Below are 24,898 nucleotides of genomic sequence, written 5' to 3'. Positions count from 1 at the left end.
GGAATTATCACATGACCATAAATGCACGTGCATGAAATTCCAAGCAGTATTGCTGATACTGCTACTCTTATGTAACATATTTTTAGCTACCAGAACTTCTGGAACTATGAGAATGTGGGGGAGTATGCCATACTCACTTCAAAAGTCATGGTGATGTCAGTACAAGTACTGTAATACCTGGAGTTTTGGTCAGATTGGTGTTTCTATAGAGAGCTGTAGATGAGTGGTGCCACTGGTGAACTGGCTATTTTTGGTGATGGGTGCAACCGTACAAAAAATTTTGAACATGTTTCTATTTCAAAATTTAAAAAAAGATGGCATAGAGAGGAGAGGCAAGTTTTACTGGTTGAACTAATGCTGTGTGCCAAGAAACATGCAAGATATTTAAACTATCATCAAATTTATGAAAGGTAATATTATCCTCACTTTCAGATGAGGAACTAGAGACACAGAAGGTTGATGTAAATTGTTCCTTAAAGGATTGGGATTATGTGATATTGATGAATTGATCTCACTCTTTCAATCTATCTCTATCTTTCTATCGCTCATCTCTCTATATCTCTCTCCCTCTATCATCTGTCTATATATCTATCTATCATTTATCTATCTCTTACTCTATTTCACATAAACTGCCTTGTAGAAGCAGTTGTTTTTTTACAACTGGTTTGCAAGAAAGGAAAACAAGCAGAAACTTGCTCAAGCACATCCTTCCACCCCATTATTGTTTGCCTTTTACTTCGAAACAACCAGAATAGTCCAAGAACTGTTTCAATAATGGTTGTGGTGGAAATGCACAGAACAACTCATCATCCAGGAGGTTCTATGACCTGACAGTATCAAAATCCTTATCCTGCTTTTTCTGAAGACACAATCTCCTATTTTTCCTAAAAATTTCTTGTTTTCAAGAAATAGATAAGAGTAATGTTCCCAGTCTATCATTTCACTTATAACTATTTCCTAAAATAAAGGGATATGGAGCTATATCTGAGCATTGCTCATACTTTTCTTGCATTCTAGACAACAATAAAGCATCTCCCTTTTTTATAGCTAGTACAACAATATTTTAGTCACACATTGTAAAGTGAGTTTAAATTGGATTTTGAGACAACTGGCAAATATTTTAACAAGGTTTTTCTACCAGTTCTGTGTAACTGGGTACCTGTGTAATCACCAAATTTCCACTTCATTTTGAAATCCAAGTTATCTGGTCACAAATACCTTCCAGAAGAGCAACCATTTTTCCAGGCTTGAGCTATAGTCCCATCAATGTTGTCATTTCTTATCTACTAAGATGCACTGATTTAACTTTTTTTCCCCTTTTCCATCCTATGTGAATTAACACCTAGTATGTCTATTGACTTTTAGAACTCTTTAATTTTAAAACGAATACTACTGTGTCTCTAACACTTTTCCTGACTGACCAACCCTGAGTAACAAATTCACTAAGAAATTTAGGGATTAGAAAGCTCACTCAAATAATATTCACTTTATACTAGATTTAGACAGGAAAAGTTCTACCATAACAACTTGAATATATTTGTTATGTCCTTTCTTTCCTAGGCTACCATCAACTAGCAATCCTCCACAAGCATGGCTCAAAACTACTATACTATAAAAATGGTTTGAAGCTTTATTTAAAGCCAGAATAATCTTCCTTAAATGTGTGATCCCTTTCTGTAAGCTAATACTAGAATAATGGAAGATGTAGTAGCTTCTCTTACATTTGGAGGGTGTTTTGTATTTGTGTAAAGAAGATAAATTTTAAAGGATGGAGGCTGAGGAGTTTTTTTTCTAAAGAGTGAAAGGCCAGGAGATAGACAATTCATTCAATTTCCAGGTTTGATTCTAAACAGTGTATGGTTCCCCATGTGTCATCAAGTACAGCCATGGAGACCCTGGTACTAAAAATATGACTCCATTATGCTCAGTACTGCATTAAATCCTTGGTCATTCCACTGGACTGCCAACAAGTTGGCATAAGAAATCACTGATGGGGCAGGCAAAGCGATGATAGAGTAGTAGGTAAGATGATTGCTTGCACACAGCCAACCCAGGTTTGATACCCAGCATGCCACATGCCCTTGCCAGGACTGATCCCTAAGCACATATCCTGTTAACATATCTGGCTGTATCTTCCAAAAGCAAAAGAAACAAAGCAAAAGGAAAAGAATTATGGGTGGGTGTCCCTGGTGTTTCTGAACTCTGCCTGAGAACTAAGCTAAATAAATTTGGGAACATATGATCTGGGGCAAGAGTTGGGTTACTAATATTATATTTATATTAATTCATCTCTTCAGAATCTAGTCTCATGCCTTATATTTGTACACTTGAATTATTAAAAAGTCACATGAGATTAATAATTGTTAATTATAAAATAGAAGAACTATGATCTGCTATAGAACTATAACATATATGTATGCATGATAAATATGTGTGACCTATAGAACATTTAATATGACTTCTGTTAATTTTATTAACATTTTAATTATGAAGACTTTCAGGTATGTGATTTGGAAAGACTATCAGTCTGTTTAGAAGTAGTCACCAGTTCAGTAAAACAGAGCATGAGGACATTAGATAATTAACAGCAATTAATAAAATTCTAACAAGCTCTCCAGTTAAAGATCTTTCATTTTCCTCAATAATTTTACTCCAACTTTGTCCCTGCTAATATCCCCCCATAATGTCCCTCCTTGGAAAAAATGTTGAGCCTTTTAACAATGATTGCAAAGATTTTGTCAAAGGAATTAATAAATAAGGAGGTCATGGTGTCAGAGGTCAGTCTGTGGAGTTGGTCAAAGGTAAATTGAGACAGTATTTAAAAAATATTAGGATGTATTTTAATCAGTAAAAACTGAATGTGTTTAGTAAAAATGACCATATGAACCTTATTAAACTTTGATTAGAACAGAAGTAACTGGATATTTTAAGTAGAATGGAGAATCAGAGAGCAATGTAAGTGGAGTTTAAACAGATTCAAGGAAAATTTACAACCGTGTACATTTACAAAAAAGGAGAAAGAAAACTGGTTTAAGAGTTTCATCTGGTTTTACTGAGGAGTGCTTACTGAAGTTCAGCTTCTGTTCTCCTGAGATCCAAGATACAAGGACAAGGACACCATCTCTCCTTTGCTGTCTTTTTGTTTTCTTTTTGGGTCACAGCCAGTGACTCTCAGGGGTTACTCCTGGCTATGCACTCAGAAATTGCTCCTGGCTTGGGACCATATGGGATGCTGGGGATTGAACCGAGGTCCATCCTAGATTGGCCGCATGCAAGGCAAACGCCCTACTGCTGTGCCATTGCTCCAGCCCCCCTTACTATCTTTATGTATTGACTGGAAGAAGAAACATTCTCTTGGTGAAATAGAGTTTTGGTCTTTTGGGGGTGTGTTGTTGGGCAGAGGTTGCCACACCTAGTTGCACTCAGAAATCAAGGCCTGCCACTTGTGAAGTGAATGCCCTAATCTCTATATCATCTCTCCTGCCCTACAATCTTTAGGTTTCTTCAAACAGAGCTTTAAGAGAACCTATGGTCTTTACGGGATATGAATTGTATATGTTAGAACTTTGTTAGTGTGTTTTTGTCTTTATATTGACTTAAGGCCTAATATAAATAGAAAAGCTATGCTATAAAACAAACCTGACTAGATATTTGATCAGGGAAAGAATGTCAAACCAGGAGACTGATGACTGATGAGAATTATTTTAATATTTTATTTTTTCTGATGCCAGCAGCTACTCTCATCCACTTGGTAAGATTAAGGATAAAAATCTATGTAGCACAAGCTGTGAAGCTTATGTAAGGACCAAGATTCTCCCCCTATGTCCATGAAGACAAGCCCAACCCCCAGCAAAGTGTACTTTTCCACTCCTAGCTAAAAAGACTCCCTTAACAACCACTCATGGGCCCTGAATAAGGTTGCTGACTGTGTTAGGGATCACATTAACACTGCGTAGCTTTTAGTCTTACGCCAGCAATATGCTTATGATTCTGTTCCTGAGGAAGATTCTTCAGCAGAAACTCAAAAAAGAGGGAGGGGATATTGAGATTAGAATATCTAGTATGATATGATATGGCATATGATAGAGATGTGACAAGTAATAGTAGCTAATTATAATCCAATTATTAATCAAAGGTACTGAAATGTAACTGATATAACTGTTATGGATAGATGCTTGGGCTGTTCATGGTGCCTGCAGTTTTTGCCTTGACCTTCACAAACTCACCCCCACACCCCATTTCCTACCCTCTTCCACCCTGGAAAGTCCCCAAGCCTTGAGCAGGTCAACATGAACTTTAATCAGGATAAGCAGAATGTTCCCATCACAATCGACTGATAACCCACATTTGGCAGGATACGCAAACCATGCCAGCAAATTTGCTCAAACTTAAAGAATGAAAACACCAGCCAGAGAGTACCCCTTAAGGGGGACCTTGCCATTATTGAAGTGGAAGATAAACAGACTGTCAGATTGTTCACTATGTTTAAACCTGGACTAGAGATTGGTGCATTTTACAAACCCTGATTTCCATACTGACCCTCCCCTTAATATCCCTTAGGCCTATATACGATGCCTCCTCAAGTTGCTCAGGGCCTCCGGTCTCAGTATTCATGACAGATCAGGTCACCCCAACTAGCTTTTCTGTTTGCATTCCTATTGAATTTGGAGTCTTCATTTGAGGTAGCAGGTTTCCACGGACCATAACACTAATATCAAGCCAAGTCGCACAATTCTGAATCATGACAGAGGTCCTCCGGCAGACTTAGAGTGATCTAGGTGTAATGCTGGAAAGTTATGGTCATCTTGATTATATGGTAAAGCAGTAACTTTGTTCACCCAAAGAATAAAAACATAAAAAGTAAATACATATATAAAATAAAGGGTAAATCTTTAATTAAAAAGAGAGTATAATATTCAATATTGTTTAGTCCTGGTTTAGTCTTCTTGTTTTTTATCAATGTCTTGTTTTACCTTTCTTACCTATCAAAGAATCCATTGCCTTTTCTTTGGAAAATTCTAGAATGTCTTAGAAAGTGTCATAATGTTTTACTTTAAGATTTTGTTGTTGTTGGATTTTTTTTTTTTTTTTGGACCATACTCGTAGTGCTCAGGGGTTACTCCTGGCTTTGCACTCAGGAAAGAAAAAAAATCACTCCTCACAGGCTTAGAGGACTGTATGCCAGAGAGAGAACATGAGTTGGCTGATCTAAGTCAAAACCCTACCCATTGTGCTATTGCTCTGGCACCCTAAGATATTACGTCACTTGCCAAAATCCATACATCCTCCACCACAGATGCTATAGTATCACCATGGCAACAGGAGTAGGTGGTACATTTCTAACTCCAATCCTGATTTTATTTTCCCTTAAAATTATGAAAAAAAAAAAAAAGAAGAATAAACAACAGTTTGTTTGATTCCACAAACCACTACTACATAGCAGGATGGAGAAAGTTATCACTTAGTTAATTTTAGTATGCTTTTCTCATCAGGTCTGGAGGCATAATGACAGAATGATAACAACTGCTTAAATTGAGTGATATCATAGACTACCCCTACTAACTGAGTAACATTGCTTCTCTATCTATCAGCTTCCAATCAGTAAAATGAAATAATAATTGATTTTTGATAAATACAAGATTGATGTGTCTGTAGCATATTAGCCTTCCTTAAGTATGCATTGCACCAGCTGCTATAGATGTTATGAGTTTTATTACATAAAGGATAATAGGATTATTATACAAAGTCTTTTTAAAATTTAGGTACCATGTTTTAAAAAAATTAATAACATAATTTTGGGCATTCACTGTTTTACTTACTAACAAATTTATTACCTGTGTCACTGTCCCTCTGCCAATGACCTAAGGTTTCCTCCCTATTCCATTCCAGTTCATTAGCAAACTTTTATTTTAATTAATCTATTATAGTTTTTTTTATTTAAACACCTTGATTACATACATGATTGTGTTTGGGTTTCAATCATGTAAAGAACACCACCCATCACCAGTGCAACATTCCCATCACCAATGTCCCAAGTCTCCCTCCTCCCCACCTGACCCCCGCCTGTACTCTAAACAGGCTCTCTATTTCCCTCATACATTCTCATTATTAGGACAGTTGAAAATGTAGTTATTTCTCTAACTAAACTCATCACTCTTTGTGGTGAGCTTCCTGAGGTGAGCTGGAACTTCCAGCTCTTTTCTCTTTTGTGTCTGAAAATTATTATTGCAAGAATGTCTTTCATTTTTCTTAAAACCCATAGATGAGTGAGACCATTCTGCATTTTTCTCTCTCTCTCTCTCTGACTTATTTCACTCATCATAATAGATTCCGTGTACATCCATGTATAGGAAAGTTTCATGACTTCATCTCTCCTGACAGCTGCATAATATTTCATTGTGTATATGTACCATAGTTTCTTTAGCCATTCGTCTGTTGAAGGGCATCTGGGTTGTTTCCAGAGTCTTGCTATGGTAAATAATTAATCTATTATAGTTTAAATTTACTTACTACATTGTGTCACATGTTAACAGAAGTGTTGACTCTGATGTTTTCATGTACATAATTATTTTATCTCTAAATAACCAAAATGTCCAAGATCTTTGATCAAAAACATTTCTATTATCACCACTTGGCCATCTCATTAATGCACACCTAGCCCTCAAGGCCCATGTCTATGGTAGTCTCATTTCTTTAATACAGGATTAATATTTTGTCATTATTCAATAACTTCTATATCCTTACTTGTAACTCTGTGTACCACAGATAAATGTGAACACTGGCATTTGTCTTTTTACTCTGACGTGAAGCATTAAAACTTTGTGTTGTATTATTTAAAAATCATTTATTACTAAACCATCTTTAATACATTAGAATACATGGAATATTTGAGAATACATTATTATGTCAAAGCTGCACTATCCAAATAAAAACATTTCTTCATGAGTTTAGTAAACATTTTTTTTGGTCTGAAAAAAAGTGTCAACTTATCAGTTGTGGTGCACTAACAGTTTAAATATTACTCTTGAAAAAATTTAATACTGTGCTAAAAAGTAAGGATTCACAACATTGAGTCTTGTGTGCCTGAAATTTCTGAGTACATTTGGTTTCTTATTTGATTCTTCCTCAGCATTCATATATGATTTGCTTACCTTACTGCTCTGCTACATTACATCATCTTTATATCCATCTAATACATATCAAAATTCCCATCTATTCGAAGTTTGTGAGAACTGTTTAATGTTACAAAAAGTCTCACCTCATACTTATTCATATAACACTTCCAAAGGTGGTCATTTATTATTTTCAGCAAGATTCAATGTCACTTTATAATCAGTACCAATCTAAGTGGTCTTAAATAGTTTGTTTACATTCATATTCAGCGGCTTTCTGGATATATTAAATCACTGGGAATGAGTGCCAATCGCGTCTTATTTTCATAAAGAAGTTGATTCCTTTCATTTAGGATGTAATATTAAGTGACCAGAGGAAATAAGCTGCTTAGGAAGTGACTCTACTCTTCAGTTCCACTCAATTTTAAAGCAGTCCATATTCTAAATTGTTCTAACTTTTGGTTGCACTTATTGTGGATTCTGCCATGAAATAATATTCTATTAAGCATTGTTTTTTTCTCAAGAATATGTAATCGAGTAATTTCTGTCCATCAGCTACAAAATACCATGCAGCACAATTTCTATTACCACTTGTTTCCATATGTCTTATTGATGATTCTTTCAAAATAATAGTACAATTGAAAAGCAAATGAAAAACACCAGCGTATGATCAGCATTAACCATCTGATAAAGCTAAGTATGAAATTTCATGCTATATATGGCCAGACTAATCAACGAGAGCATGCAGTCTTTCCATTGTAAACAACTACTTTTTTTGCATATTGAATTTTTTCCTTAGGCAATTATGTCATAACATGAACTTTCTTTTTTTTTGTTTTTTGTTTTTTTTCAGGCCACACCCGTTTGATGCTCAGGGGTTACTCCTGGCTAAGCGCTCAGAAATTGCCCCTGGCTTGGGGGGACCATATGGGACGCGGGGGGATCGAACCGCGGTTGTGATCTTTCCTTGGCTAGCGCTTGCAAGGCAGGTACCTTACCTCTAGCGCCACCTCGCCGGCCCCATAACATGAACTTTCTAATCAATCCAGTAACAACTCACCTTAAATAAAGTTATAAGTTATGATTTTTTGTGTGCTTATGGGGTCCATCTTCTACGCCAATAAGTTATGATTTTAAAATAAAGCAGTTGTAGGCAGAGAGAGAGAATACAGTTGTAAGGTTCTTGTTGCATCCATCTGGTTCAGATTCAATCCCTGGCACCACACATGGTCTCCCAAGCACCACCAGGATTGATTTCTGAGCACAGAGCCAGTACTAAATCTGAGTGCTGCTGGATGTGGCCCCAATATCTAAAATTAAAACAAAAGAACAAACACTAAAAATTATTGTGTTTGATGCTACCCACCGTGCCTTCTTCATTTGCAACAATCTATATACTCAGCAGCCATTGTGTTGCATTTTGTTGAGGTACTGGAATACTGCATCAATTTGTTGAAACTTCCCTGTAAATAAACTTCTAGAAAATAAATCACTTCTAGAAAGGTTTGTGCTTTTAAGTTTGTCTTTGAGCTTCTGATAATCTGGCATCAATTTTTCCCTCAGTAAACACTCTTCTTTCTGTAGCTGTTTCAATGCTGTTCAGGAAACATAATCATCTTCAGCTTAAAACCTGCAAAATAAATTTTATATTTACCCATAATCAAAACAAATACTATCACTGACAGAAAAAATATACAGTTCAGCTAGTATAGGAGGATTTGAGTCTTACCATATCACTGATTTACTCTTTGCAATACAGTCTCTGGCCTGTTCTGTTGTATCTAAAGCTCTTCATTGAATTAGCCACAATACTATTAGTCCTGAAGCTTTCGAAGCAAATCACGCAAAGTGGAATTTAGAAATATACTAAAACTTGTAGGCTTGCTGCTTGCACTGTGTGAAAAGCCAGATATATTTCCATATGCCACTGGTTAGTACTATGCTACTATATTTACCTTTTATATATGACATAAAGAACAAAATTATGCTATGCAATGGTTATGCAATAAAATCTTATTATCCAGTTTTTGTACTGAGAATGTAGAATACTGTGGTTATTAGGAAAAATACAAAATTTCTCACTATAATACTAAAATTTCTGAAAACTTAATTGTCTCACTTTTTAAAAAGTAAAATTTACATATATTTCTTGAAGTGTCTTTTTTCTCTTTCTTCTGATTTGGTTCCATGATCGAAATTAGCAAAATATACTTTGTGGGTTTGTTTGTTGGTTTTGAATTTTGGTTCACTCCTGGTAATGCTCATGGATTACTTCTGGCTATATGCTCATATGGGAACCATATGAGATGCCTGGGATCAAACATCGGTCAGTCCTGGGTTAGCGTGTGCAAGACAAATGCCCTAATGATTGCACCACGACTCCAGCCTCAAAATTTACTTTGGCAACTATTTCAAACATGGAATCTCCAGCAAGTTGGTATATTTCTGTGACCTCCCCTCACAGAATATATTTTAACACATACCCAGGTCTCAAAACTTTGGCTGTCTTCCTAAATTATTTTATAACTAGTTGACACCCCAATTCAGATGTCATATAAGTAATCTATGCATTTTAATATATCTTTGAACTTTAACTTGTTTTATATCACAGGCTTCCCTGAGTATCTGATTTTAAAATGACTGATGTGTAATTTTTCATCTTCATTATTTACTTGGACAAATTCCTCATTATAATAATTTATATGCATATAAATATGGATATATACATATGGATATACATATTTATATGTATTCAATATATGAATACATTTACCATTAACTGGTAGTATATTTTCCCATAACTACAAACAATAAAGTAGCAAGATAGAAAAATTACTAGCTCAAGTGCTTGTGGCATGAGTTCACCATACTTTTATGTGGGAAGAAAGAATTATCAGACCTCATATGTTCTATTAAACTTTGATTAACTTGTTTGTTTAAGCTTCCTTAAGAAGGCTTCATTCTATATGAAGTTGTAAATCCTATTGAAATGTTGGTAGAAGCACCATAGTGATCTATCTTGCTACAATCATCTTTTACCCCTAATAAAATAATCTGTATAATCCTGTGGTCAACTTTTCTCTCTAGGTTTTCTCTACCATTAGTACTTTGGCTTAGCCTTCTATTTGCAATGAAATGTCATGCCATTAGGGTTTAGCTGAGCTATGGGTTCTTATGTCTGCTTATTAACAAACCATCTATTTTCTGTATGAAATCTAATGTCAACTGCTACACTTTTTTCTTCTATTTTTTTAATGTTTGGCTGCCTTTTATTTTGAAGTATATTTCAAATATAAGTAAATACTGGAGAAATTTGTATAATAAAACATCTTTCATCTTATGTAAAATAATGATTAACATTAAGTTTAAGAATTCTAGATACAAAGTCAAAGGAATCTAGTCATTTAGCATGCATCATATATCCTTCAGCTACTTGCCTTTTTAAAAAGTGTATTCTTTAAAATGAAAATTTTGTTTTGTGATTTTTGAACTCCTTTACTTTGGCTTAAAATAGATAAAGAGAAAAAGCAAAGATATCTATATCAATTCTACCAGACAGCATTGTCAGCAAATTCAAATGAACATAGGTAACAAAAAATATGGAAGAGAAGCTCTTAAGACCAGGTGTATCAGGAACTCATGTGTGAGTAAGTGTGTGTGTGTGTGTGTGTGTATGTGTGTGTGTGTGTGTGTGTGTGTGCGCGCGCACAACAACTCAGTGGTTCACAAAGTGAGAGTTCTAAAACCTTCTTAAGGTTTATCTTGGCTTTTAACTAAGTGTTGATCAGTGCATATAGGCAACTGCCAATACTAACCAAAGAACCATCAAATGGTCACAGGAAAAATTACAGTAAGAACTGCTACAGTGCCAGAACTAGTTTTTATTTCCATCGACCAAAGTAAAAATATCTTTTTCTTTATCAAATGGGGTCTACAGAAGAAATTGAACTAAGATAAATAAGTTCTCAAATAAAGCCTGCTTATAACAAATTAGCAAACTTTATATAGTGAGGCTTACAGCAATTGATTTAGCTGTATTCTAAAACAAAGCTTCAATATTTACAGGAATGAAAAAAAATCTAACTACCATCAATATAAAATTCATCACAACAAAAGGATATAATGTCACAGAAAATCAGTATCTTGGGAAAGTAATAGGAATTATATTTACTTTCAGAAATGAGGAAATAACAGAGGAAAGGGTCCAAAAGGGCCATTAGAATAATGATCTGAACTTCCTGACAGAATACTAGAATATTTTAGTATGAAACCATTAGACAGGGAATGCTAGAAAAATTGTATGATGATAATCTTATTAAGTCAATGTTTTTCATATATTTATATAAAACTATCTCAATTGACTCTTCAAGTACACTTACATATACTAAGAATCAGAAAATATATTGTAGATTGTATCCCTTGTTAGAATTAAAACTAATTTTTTTCTTTGAAAAAATTGTATATGCTTGCTCTATAAGCCCCTGTTCTCCCGAGAACATCTTTACGTCTTTCTGTCTGGAGAAGCCCGTGTTCTCTCTTGAAAATATATTCCTTTCTTTTAACTCAGTTCTAAATAAATTTTATTCAATTAAAAACTATGAGTTTTACCAATAGAGGACACTCTTGAGCTGCTAGAAATAACCTTTATGCCACCGGGTGTGATCTCTTCACCCCCTAAATAATTTGAATAATATAGTCATGTGATTTTGGTGTTTCTAAATGTGTGAGTACAAATAAAGCACTTACCTTTCAGGAGAGAGGAAGGGCAGTTTGTCTAACTACTGCCCAATTGTGCAGTCTAATCAGAAACCATAAAGTAGACTTCTTTCCAAGCATTCATTTAGTCATTTAGTCCAAAATACTTAGTCATTCTTATGTATCAATGATATTTGTCTTCTCTCCTTTTACTGCACTTAATCAATTTTATTAAAAATAATTTAGATGCACAATTTCTTGATTTTTTGAGACATATTCATATTGTTTTCTAGAAAGGTTGGACCAGTGGACATTCCCAGCAGCAGTGATTGAGAATCCTTCCCTTCCCCGCCACATTTGTCCCAGCACTGGTTGTTCTCATTCTTTGTGAGGCATGCCAGTCTCTGTGGTGTGACATGATATCTTATGGTTGTTCTGATTTGCATCTCTCTGATGTCTACTGATGTAGAGCATATTTTCATGTGTCTTTTGGCCATCTGAACTTCTTTTTTGAGAAAATGTCTGTATATTTCTTCTCTCAACTTTTGGGGTTAATTTTTTTTCTAAGCTCTGCCAGTGCCTTGAATATCTTGGATATTAACCCATTATCAGATGGGTATTCAGTGAAAAGTTTCAATCATTCTGTCTGTAGTTTTTTTTATCCAAGACACTTTTCCTTTCAAGCGCAGAAGCTTTTTAGTTTAATGGAGTCCCAGTGGTTTATCTTTGCTTCCACTTGCTTGGCCAATGGTGCTTCTCCCTTGAAGATGCCTTGAGCATCAATGTCATGGAGTGTTCTGCCTAGATTTTTCTAGTAATTGCACTCCTAGGAATATATCTCAGAAGTCCAAAAACGCGTTGTAGAAAAGCCCTCTGCATTCCTATGTTAATTGCATCACCATTCACAATGGCCACACTCTGAAAACAACTCCAATGCCCCCAAACAGATGAATGGATAAAATAATCATAGTACATTTATATAATGGAATAAAATGCAGTGATTAGGAAAAATGAAGTCATAAATTTGCTTAAACCTGGATGGAAATTGAGAGTATTGTATTGAATGAGATGGATTCACCTCACTCATTTGTGGGATATAAGAAAGAAAACGATAGTCTAGTAATAATATGCATAAGCAATAGATATAAGAGCCAGAAAGATCCTTTATACAAAGTTTCCCACAAAGAGAGGGATAGTGCACTTAGGGCAGTGATGAAATTACTGTGGCACTGATAGTTGGAAATGATCACTTTGGACAAGAATTGGTTGCTGAAAGTAGATAAATTGATAGGCATGATACCTCTCCATAACAATATTGCAAACCACAGTGTCTAAAGGGAGGGATGAAAAAGGAGGAGAGGAGAGAGAGGAGAGAAAGAGAGAGAGAGAGGAGAGAAGGAGAGAGAGGAGAGAGAGAGGAAAGAAGGAGAGAGAGAGAGAGAGAGAGAGACAGAGAGAGAGAGAATGTCTGCACCATGGCAGGCAGGTTGAAAAATGGGAGGGAAACTGGGTGCTGGGAAACTGTAGTGAAGGGTGTTATGCATTGCAAGACTAAATCTCAATAATAAATAACTTTAGTGGGCTGGAGTAATAGCACATTGGTAGGATGTTTGTCTTGCCTGACCCAGGACAGACATGAGTTTGATCCCCAGTGTCCCATATGGTCTGAGCTAGGAGAGATTTCTGAGAACATAGGATTAATCCCTGAGCATCAACGGGTGTGGTCCCAAACCCAAAAATAAATAAATAAATAAATGACTTTGTATCTATGAACAACAACAATGATATTTTGTATCTATGAATAACAACAACAATGATATTACGAACAGCTTTGTAACCAAGGTGCTTAAATAAACTAAAAATTGTTTGGTATTTAAATTAAAAAATGTTTTATAATAAATTGAATAGAATTTTAATGAGGGGGTCCTTTTTTATCTACACGTTATATACAAAGATTGAAGTTGCATTTGTTTTTAACATTGTTTATTTTTCATAAAATGTTGAGATCAATATCTCAACATCTCTACATACCTGATTTGTTTTACAATAATGACAGAATGGAGATTACAGGTGTATAAATTACTTGGTTTGCATCTAATTGTCCAAAATTTGATCTCTGGTAATATATATGGTCTTCAAACACTGCCAGCTGGTATGCTTGAACACAGAGCAATGATTTTGCCCTGAGCATCACTGGGTACGATTCCCCATAAAATCAATACTAATGTAAATAAAATAATACCCATGGATCCAGAAAAATGGCACAATGGCCTAGAGAAACTGCTTTATTAATGCATGGATATCAGTTCAACTTCCTGGCATCCTATATATGCTGAGTTTGATCCTGGTAGTCCTTTTGTTTGACCCTTTGGATCTGACATCTGCTGTTTGTCATCCACATATCCTCAAAGGCACAGTAATTTCTAGACACACTACAACTAGATGTACTCAGTAAGTACCACAAGAAGGCTCACTGTAGAGCCCACAATAAAAGAAAGAAATTACATATAATTGCCTTAATAAGAATTAATTAATCAAAATTGCTTTAACCTTACAATTAAGGTGTGACTTATTCTGGGGTAAGCTCATAAGTGATCCACTGAGAATAACACAACTGTCATTTATGTTCCACAGGTAAGAGCATGAACTCTGAAAAACTCTTGCAGAAGCATTGCAGCTAAAGAAGTGAAAAACCTGTTTTTCTCATTTACCATGCTATTCCTTGCCTTTGATTCCTAAATTCAGACCATTGATATCAAGTAGATTTTATCAAGAGGAGAGACTTTATTGCCAGTATTCTGTGAAACTATGAGTGTTTTTGAAGTTTGTCCTGTCCTTTAAGGACAATAATTTAAAGATTCTTGCTAAGCTTGTTTCAGATCTCTGCACTTCTTTAAGATGTTGTTTATCCATGAAGCTTTGTGTCATTACCTCAAAGTTTGCTATTCTTTGTTATTCATTTATTTTCAAATAATTTCTATTTTCTATTTTTTCTTGATGTTTTACCTACATTTTGACTCAGTTCTATTTATTTCTTCCAATAAATTCATGAGTTCACCAATAATGTTCTCCAGTTCATTGACTTTTAATTATAGTTTTCTCCTAATCATCCCCATATATTATTCTTATATATTGGGAGATTGTATAATAATTTATTTTAGATCATTGAGCATATTACTCAAGGTCACTCTAAAGTTGTCACTTGAGAGTTAATAAAGTTGGTGAGTGCTTGTCAAAACTTTCACTTGTTAACTTTGGTTTGTTTCTGTGCTGTCATTATGTCTTCTGTGATCTAAGGACATTGGACAGATATCCAGTTTTGAAGTTCTCAGAGCTTCTACCTAGATTTCTTGCATTAGTCCATGACCCTACCCAATTCTACAGTTCTTTAACTCAAGATGTTTTGCAATTAGATAGTTGCCTACCCTGTATTTATTTAGGCCTGTATCTACATTGTTGGGTTTTGTTTATTTATTTTGTTTCTGGATAACCTGTGATGCTTCGGTTTTTTTCCTCACTCTATATTCAGGAATCCACTTCTGGTGGTGCTCAGGGGGCCATGTGGGATGCTGGGAATCAAACCTAGGTCAGTCATCTGCAAGGCAAATCATCTACATGCTGTACAAATTGCCCCTACATAATCTTTCTTAGGGTTACAAGCAAGAAATATAAAGATGTTGCATTTGGAAATACAGTATTCTTTCAAGGATATCTGAAAAAAGTACTGTTTCTTCCATATAAATTTGTGATTTACAATATTTCTATGACAGGAATGTATAGATGGCCCCATGGAAAACTGGAGCAATATCTCAGGATTCTCCAGTTGTTACACTGTAGGCATATTTATTGCCATACATCTCTCTGTACCTTGGAATTAATTTCCATACAACCAAATGTTCTAAAACATTTTGGCCAACACAGGAAAACTTGAGTCAAATTTGTCCATGGTGTAATTTATTGGTCAGAGTGTAATTTATAACTAGTTGGTCTCTTTTGTATCTTTAGAGATTGTAATTTCTTTAAGAGCCCTGAACCCAATTATCAATATTCAACTATGTTCTATACTGATACCTAATATCTAGGACGATTTTTCAGATTGAAAAATTTTGAGAGAGAAATGATTCAATAACCAGCAAATATATTTTGAGGTATATACATATATATAAATATATTTTGAGCTGCAGATTTGGAGATGTTTGAAAATAAGTTTAGTATTTAATAACTTATGCCAGGAAGTTTGATGGAAATATGAGGGACTAAGAAAATAGCAAAAGGAAAGCTAATAATAGGTACCAGTCAACACTGTGACCTATTAGAACTCAAGCCTAATTGAGAACTAAGAACTCAAGTTTCTCAAACTGAGAAACACCGGAAATCAATCTAAAACATACTACAGAGAAATATCCCTAATAATAAATAATATTTCTAAATTTCATGATATGAACCTCATTCCCTTAAGCAATAATAATTCTGGTCAGATTATCTCTTGTTCCAGGAGAAAGACTATAAAAATGCAGATGTCCTTACATTGGGAAATCTAGGATGTGATACTAAGGTGTCATATATAAAAAGCAGTAGTCTCCTATAAGATATTAATTAATATGGCCCCAGTCAATCTATAATGTATCATATTCTTACTAATAGCCCACATTAAGGAATCCTTGTTTATCACTCAATGAGTTAAATATGAATATAAAAATTTTAAATAATTTAGTTTTAGGCAGAATATAAAAACTCCATTATTAGCCCTTTAATAATTTAAGTCTCTTTATATCTTGCCTATTCGGCTCAACAAGTATATAAGAGCTCATAGAATTATTAAGTTTGTTTATTGAATTAGATATGCCATTTGTACTTGCTTATAAAAACTCTAATTTCCAAGTACACATTTAATTAAACACCTTTTCAGATACTTGTCATATAGTTATAATAGTTGTTATACTGAAAATCATTAATATTAGATGAAAAGCAAAAGAGTAATAGACACACCTGTTCAAAATAGTTGGAATAAATGAAGGTTTAGAGCATTAAATATTTGGAGGACCAACTTCAATTTAACTGTTTTGAAAAATGGTTTTTAATTTTAACTAATGTTCTTAGTAATTAATGAACACCAGACAGAATATAAAACATATTGGCCAAGACCATCAGGAGATGCATTCTCAATGATGTATTAAATAAAGCAGAGCTTAAGAAAGTTCTCAGTTCTCTTGGTTCAAAGCTGGATCCTACATATATTTGTATAAAGTTTGGAGGAAATCTGAATGTGATGACTTATCTGATACCCAGATATAAGATGCAGTTTTTTCTCCTCCCATCTATTTTAACTTGGTATTTCATGAGATGATCCAACTTTATATAAGCAAATATCCTTACTCATTATTGGGATAAAATATTTAAAAAAATATTATCAGGAACAATATAAAGGATACTTATAACCTTATTAAAAATGAAAATATAGAAAGCGGATGGAAAGAGGAAGAAAACAAACCATATTTTTTCATGCAGTTAAATAATGAGAAAAATGTCACTAATATAGAGATATCTGCTGGAACAGCTTATTGTGTATATTCATTAGTATATCAACATTTTTTTGCTTCTAAAAAGTAGTTCTGAGGTTGTCCAAGGTCTTGAAGAACAAATTAATAAGATATTAAGTATTGAACTTCAACATAGAGGAGAAATCTAAAGATACAGTAGTGCATTAGGTGATAACCTTTAATTCCTTTCTTTTTTTCCCTCCCTACTTCCCTTCCTTCCTCCCTTTCTTCCATCCTCATTTCCTCCCTTCCTTCCTCCCACCATCCCTCTCTTCCTTCTTTCTTTCTCTTTTTCCTTCCTTCCTTCCCCTTCCTCTTTCTCCCTCTCTTCCCTCTCTTCCTTCCTCCCTTCTTTCCTTCCTTCCTCCTGCCCTCTCTCTTCCTTTTTCCTTATATACTTTCTCCCTCCCTTCCTCCTTTCCCCCTTCTTCTCTCCCTCCCTCCCTTCCTTCTTACTTCCTTTTCTTCCTCCCTCCTCCCTCCTTTTCTTGCTTCTTCCTTCCCTTCCCCTCCCTTCCTCCCTTTCTTCCCTTTTTTCCTTCCTCCCTCCCTCCCTCCCCCTCCCTCTTCCCCACTCCGTCCCTTCCCTCCCTCTGTCCCTTCCTTCCTCCCTCCCTCTCTCCCTTTCTTCCTTCCTTCCTTCCTTCCTTCCTTCCTTCCTTCCTTCCTTCCTTCCTTCCTCCCCCCCCCTCCCTCCCTCCCTCCCTCCCTCCCTCCCTCCCTCCCTCCCTCCCTCCCTTCCTTCCTTCCTTCCTTCCTTCCTTCCTTCCTTCCTTCCTTCCTTCCTTCCTTCCTTCCTTCCTTCCTTCCTTCCTTCCTTCCTTCCATCCTTCCTTCCTTCCTTCCTTCTTTCCTTCCTCACTCAACTGGCAGTGTTCAGGAATCAGAAATAACTAGGTCATTCTCATGCAACTGCCTACCCACTATATCTCCAGCCACTGATTTTTCTGTCATTCAAGATCACCTCCAAAATTTCATACAGAATAAGACAAATTTAATTAAAACTTAATTTAATTTACACTCACAGAATATTTTAGAGATATTATCTAAAACCCAATGATCCAACTTATTTTGGACGGAGGGAGCAAAAGAACTGTCAAACTGAATCATTTAAAACATTTAGTTTGAATGAGAGAATTTTTGTTTTTATCACCACAGCTATTTCCCTCTGGGTCTACCTAACAATCATCATGGAGGATTGATGACATTTTTTGGTATAATTATCTTTATTAAGCACCGTAATTACAAACATGCATGTAGTTGGGTTTTAGTTATAAAAACACCCCCCCCTTTACCAGTGCAACATTCCACCACCAATGCCCTCCATCTCCCTCCTCCCCACCCCTTCCTGTGAGTGAAAAAAATAGAATGCCTGTCTAGAATACAGGATGATGACATTTAAAGTAAGTCACTCTTATCTGACTGTCAAATGGATCATCTTTTTGTCTCTTAGCAATTTGGAAGTCTATAAATTTGGTGACAGATAACAAGTTGGAAAAGGCTAACTAAAATTTGAAACTTCACAAAAAAACACACTTGTTCCCTGACGCTAGAACTTTCTCCCCACTTCCATGGCAGCATAGAAATTTGCTTCAGAAAAAAATGGAACAGAATAGAAGTCCAATAAGAAAAAAGGGAGGGGACTGACAAAAGGCACAACTTAAAACACCAGACATTTCTTTGCAAAGCCTTTATCTTCTTCACATATACTTCACCCTCAGGTAAATATGTGACAACTACCAGTCACAGACACAGGTCTGAACTGCTGAAAATGCACAATAAGATTTCTTAAAATCCATGAGTAAAATTTAGATTGAAGGAGTTTTATTGGAACAGTGTTCTTGAGCCTAGGATAAGATGCTTCTTGAATGCAGGGTTTAGATGGTTGTTCTCTGAAATTTAGTCTATCTCATGTTCAACAAAAAATAGCAGAATCTTAATTTTAGAATAAAAGGTTGCTCAATGAATTGTTACTTAGAATCTTGAAAGTCTGTCAATAAATTATTTATTTTAAAATTTGGTTTGGATTAGTATGTTTTTCTGTATGTCTAGAAAATTGAACTTCTAATATATATATATTTTTTCTCCCTTCCAAATCCAAATTTTCTCATTCAAACTAAATGTCTTAAATGATTCTTATTTGACAGCTCTTTTACTCTCCCCCATCCAAATGGGTGTGATAATTGGGTTTTGGTCTTGTATGATAGAAAAATTAGTGCCTACATATTAAAACTTAGAAAAAATACAGGTATAGTTTGTGGTTTAATATATTATTGGAGAAAATGCAGACTATGCCCCATGGTGTGGCCACTGCCAAAGGTTAACACCAGAGTGGAAGAAAGCTGCAACTGCATTAAAAGATGTTGTAAAGATTGGTGCGGATAAACATCAGTCATTGGGTATTCAGAGATTCCCACCATCAAGATTTTTGGGTCCAACTAAAACAGACCAGAAGACTACCAAGGTGGCAAAACCAGTGAGGCCATCTCAATGCCATGCTCTCCACTCTGTCCCAGCTCTTCAAGGATCATCTTTCTGGCTGGAGTGGTGGAAAGCAAAGTAGAGGTGAAAGCCCAAGTAAGAAAGATGTGATTGAGCCAACAGATGACAGTTTTGATAAGAATGTCCTTGACAGTGAAGAGGTTTGAATGGTTGAGTTTTATGCTCCTTGGTGTGGACACTGCAAAAACCTAGAGCCTGTGTGGGCTGCTGCAGTTTCCAAGGTAGAAGAGCAAACGAAAGGAAAGGTGAAGCTCACTGCTGTGGATGCTACAGTCAATCAGCTTCTGACCTCCCGATATGGGATTAAGGGAATTGCCACAATAAAAACATTTCAAAAAAGGCGAGAACCTTAAGAGAGGCAAGCAGAATTCCATTCTTTTGCCCAACTATGTTAAGTTCTTCTTAGGAGGGGCCTTCGCTGATGGTTACCAAGGCAGCAGGCTGTTGATGTCTCAAGGTAAAATTCCAGATCAAGGGGATCAAGAAGTCGGGGTGGAGAAAAGCTTAACAGGCATCTATATCTGATCACCTATCCCAGTTATTATAAACATCTAATATTTATTTTCATAATTTTCCCTCAACATTTCCCCCTTTTTAAAAGTTCACACTGAGGACTCTTCCTCAGAAATAGCATCATATGAATACTGCTGGCGCAAAACTAGAAACTGTAGAATATTAATGCGATCCTTAGTATCTTGATCCTTACAAAGGTACCAAGAAAAGAGAAAAGCCAATGTTTCTCAATTTACAGAACAAAGAGAACAACCATTATGCATATAATTTAAATCCCAATTTTAAATTCCATTTGGAAAACCTTGATTTCCTATAATTTCTAAAGATCCAGTTTTTCTAAGAGCACTGTCACAAGTCTAAAGTATCTAAGCTTTTTTTACTATAGAATCCATTATACAAGCATTAGGTCATATCTAATTTAGAGATATACTAATAACATTAGTTTGACCATACTGTTTTGTTCTACAACCCTAAAACCTCCTGCACATTACTTTGTCGTTTTTAACTTTCTGCATAAAACACTTTTGCATTCCACTTTCTAACCTCTTCTCCATTCATCCTCTGAGGAAGGTCTTGCTGCCAAAGACAGCTATGTACACCCAGCTCGGTGCCTTTGTAGGTTCAGTGCACCAACCTCTCCTGAAGAAAGACCAGTTTCCCAAGTAACAGCCTAGAATCCAGCACTAAGGCATTAGGAGAGAAGCTTTAAATTGCCTGCTGCCAATTTGCAACCAAATTGCTAAACATTCTTGCACCTAGCGGGACCAAATTTTTCTTTACGGTAAAGATCTTTAAAGATCTTTAAACCAGTTCTGTTCATTTCTTTCCTTCAGATATTCACAACCTAGTAGAGATTTTTACATTAAAGCTATCTTAAGACCAACATTAAGTTTAATGGGATAAATTGACACGGAATTGAGTTACTTTAACAATATCATGCACTCACAAAATTAACAGTATTGTCTAAAAAGGCCAACCACAATAATTTGCAACATTTCCTATCCATTATTCATTCTTAGAAACCTCTAAAGTCAGATAAATTTTCTCAAGTAGAAATTTAAAGCCTTTTTTCCCCCTCTCTGGACTCCCACCATTAACAAAACAAAGACATTCTCCCTTAGCCAAATCTCTCCTTTGATATGTAAAGGACCCACCTGGATCACTCTGACTAGCCACCACCCAGGTGGAGTCTGCTTGGGATTACAGACAATAAACTCTGGAGAAGGGGGCTGGGTAAATTTTTCTTTTGGATAAACTACAGTAGAAAAAATTTAAAAGGGCCACATTTTTCCCTTTCTTTAGCCAATTTTTAACCTAAAAAGCAGCAAGACAAACATCTTCCATCAACAAATTCCCTAGAATTTCTCACCATGTTCAGACCAGAGAAGACAGAGAAAAAACTGAACACAGAATCACAGACAAAAACAGACACAGAGATGACTGGAGCTCTCAGTGGAAGTTAAACCCATGAGGGCCCATGTTGCATCCAAACCCACATACCACACCAGCATCAGACAATGGAATCCCTGGTGGGACTTGGAACTCTGGATATTCCCCAGTGGAACTCAAACTCACATATCATCTCTAAGTGGGACTCAAAACCACGGAACATCTAGTGGGACTCCAACCAAGGTGGGTGTCCCACCCCCCACAATTGTGATAGCTGGGAGGACTAGGGCTTCCCTCTAGCCTCCTGCCCTGGGGAGCAGTACTGCATCTAGTTTCTTCCCTCTAGGGCTCCACCTCCCAGCTTCATTTCCTAAGGCCTTTAAATACCTTAAGGATGTCCCAGTGTATTCATGGGATCTAGGACCTTATTGGCAAATAAGTCATCATCATTCAATCCCGAGAGAGCCCCAAAATTTAGGATCCAGACAAGACCACACAACTGAAATAAAATTTGTCTTCCTACAAGGCCTCCCTGCACTGGCCAGCCAGGGCCATCACCCAAAGGAGATGAGGTCATGAGGAAATTTATATAGGAAAGGGATATAAGGAAGTTCCAGCTTCCTGATGATCCTTAAAATGATTGGCTATTTTCTAGGGGTACCTTCCTACAGCTCTCTTTTTCTTCCCTGGAAGGGAAGGGTCTATGAAAATAGGCTTGTGAAGACCTAACATGTGGCTCACACCATGTGGTCCTTACAAAATGGTGACCTTCCTTCTTCAGAATTTAGGTCTCAACATGCCTTTTTTTAAAACTATGGTTTTCTTTCCATTGAGTTGAATTGAAATTATTCCTGGAATAAAAAACATCATAAAATGTTCTCTGGAAAAAAAAAGGGGGGGTTGGTTAATTTTAAAACAACTTGTAACTTAAAACTATTTATCAGACTGTGAAAATCTTAACATTGATTTTAAATATAATTAACTGGTAGGTAAAGTTCACTGGTAGTTAAAAGCTGCTCTGTTTATTTTTTGCAAGCTTTAAATGCTATTATACATTTTTAGCCAATGTTGCAATTAGGGTAGGAAGAATGTGAAATGAGATTCCTAGGGAGCAACATTGCTAGCGTCCACTTTTAGAGCTGACTCTGCAGTTATGTGACCCTCTGTGCGAATGCTTTTTAATATTTTGCATTCTAGTTAGTTCATGGTCCTACCTGGCTGCAGCTATGTTTGAAAGTTGTGTACTGTGTACTATGATCTTTATCAATAAATGATTTCTTACAGTATTGTTCAATTCTTTGCCCATGCATTCTTTTGGAACTTCTACATTAAAGTTTATGTCTTTTATAAAGTGGGTCAGCTCAACTTTTATTTTATCATTCATTAAATTTTGGAGGGAGGGGAAGCCTTTCTCTGCTAAGATTAATGATTTTTTTTTTTTTTTGTGAACCTCTACTTCTGCTTAATACTTTCTCAGCTTGGATCACTTTGTTAGTACAGGGAGTGCATATGGGTTTTTTTGTTTTAAATTTGGTTTGCGTATTAGAGATAGAAATGGAATTTTAAAGCATTTCATGTGACAAACCGTCTTTTTAATACTTACTTTTTATAGTTTTCCATTTTAATTCACAAAACTCAATGCCTGGCAGTGGTGTACCATGGGACACTTGCTAAAGGGGCACTCTCATTTATGCTTGGTTGTTCCAATACCATCCTCAATGCTCATTGCCAATTATAGATCTCCAGGTGCATTGCACTAGTGGGCATGCGAAAGAGAGGGGGGAGGGAGAGAGAAGGAGAGAGAGGGAGGGAGAAAGAGGAAGAGAGGGAGAAAGAGGAAGGGAGGGGAAGGGAGGGAGAGAGAAGAAGGAAGAAAGGAATGGAGAGAGAGAGGGAGGGACAGAGAGGGAGAGAGAGAGGAAGGGAGAGAGTGAGGGAGAAAGAGGAATTGAAGGAGATAGAGGGAGGGAGAAGAAGGGAGGGAGAAAAGGTGGGAGAGAGAAGAAGGAACTGTTTCAGTTTTATATCCTAATTTAGACTATAAATAAGGTATTTGTTAAAAAATTTAGTTCATAAAAATTCTATTTTAAATATGAATTCTCTTGTTCTATGTACAAATTTAACATTGAAAAAAACTTCTAAAAATTGAGTAGATAGGTGAAGGAAAGCTGAGAGAATACCAATAAAAAGAAATTTATTTGCTGATTAGGGTGGATTAGCTTCAATCTATTCACAGATACTTGAAAAATATAAAATCAAAGTAAGTTTTTAATTTAGATAAAATAGTATAAAGTAATAAAATCAATAGTTAGATTCAGACGTTTGTTTATTTTGTTGAATCTATAAATATTTAGAGTGATGTTACTCCACAAAGTGCAGATAATAAACCAATCACAAAACAACCGCAACAGATATTTAACAATTTTAATGATGTATGTGATATGCTCTATTTAGTTTATTTCAAAATTATAATATCAGATGATTCACATTTGCATATTAGAGACTATAGTTCCATGACTATGAATAGAATTAGTCAGTGGCAGCTCTAAAGTCTTAGCACAAATATGTTTAGTTGCAGAATTTATGTCATTAAAACTATACCATTAGATATTTGGACTACAAAATATAGAAACAAAGCCCCAAACCCCTTTTTAATTTCATGGTGGTGCATTTTTTGGGGGAGTAGTACTTTGTGGGATGTTTTTGTGTTGGGATTATTTTTACTTTGTTGTTTTTGGGCCACACTTGGTGGTGCTCAGGGTTTGCTCTTGGCTCTATGTTCAGGTATCATTCCTGGTGGGACTTGGGGGTACCATCAGGGTGAGTCAATAACAAGGCAAGCAATTTCTCTACTGTATTATTTCTCTGGCTTCTGATTCAATACATTGGAAATAGTATGATACTGTAATCCTAAACCATATACATTATTTTATACCATTGATTAAAAAATTGACCTATAAATGTCTTTGGTGGCAACATCAGTAACAATATTTTAATAAGCATATAAACACTTATACTTTTATAAGTTAAGATTATTACAAGAGGGGCCGGGAAGATAGCATGGAGGTAAGGCGTTTGCCTTTCATGCAGGAGATCATCGGTTCGAATCCTGGCATCCCATATGGTCCCCCGTGCCTGCCAGGAGCA

The sequence above is a fragment of the Suncus etruscus genome, chromosome 5 (assembly GCF_024139225.1).
Source record: "Suncus etruscus isolate mSunEtr1 chromosome 5, mSunEtr1.pri.cur, whole genome shotgun sequence".
NCBI classification, from domain to species: Eukaryota; Metazoa; Chordata; class Mammalia; order Eulipotyphla; family Soricidae; genus Suncus; species Suncus etruscus.
Note: the sequence above shows the minus strand (reverse complement) of the source record.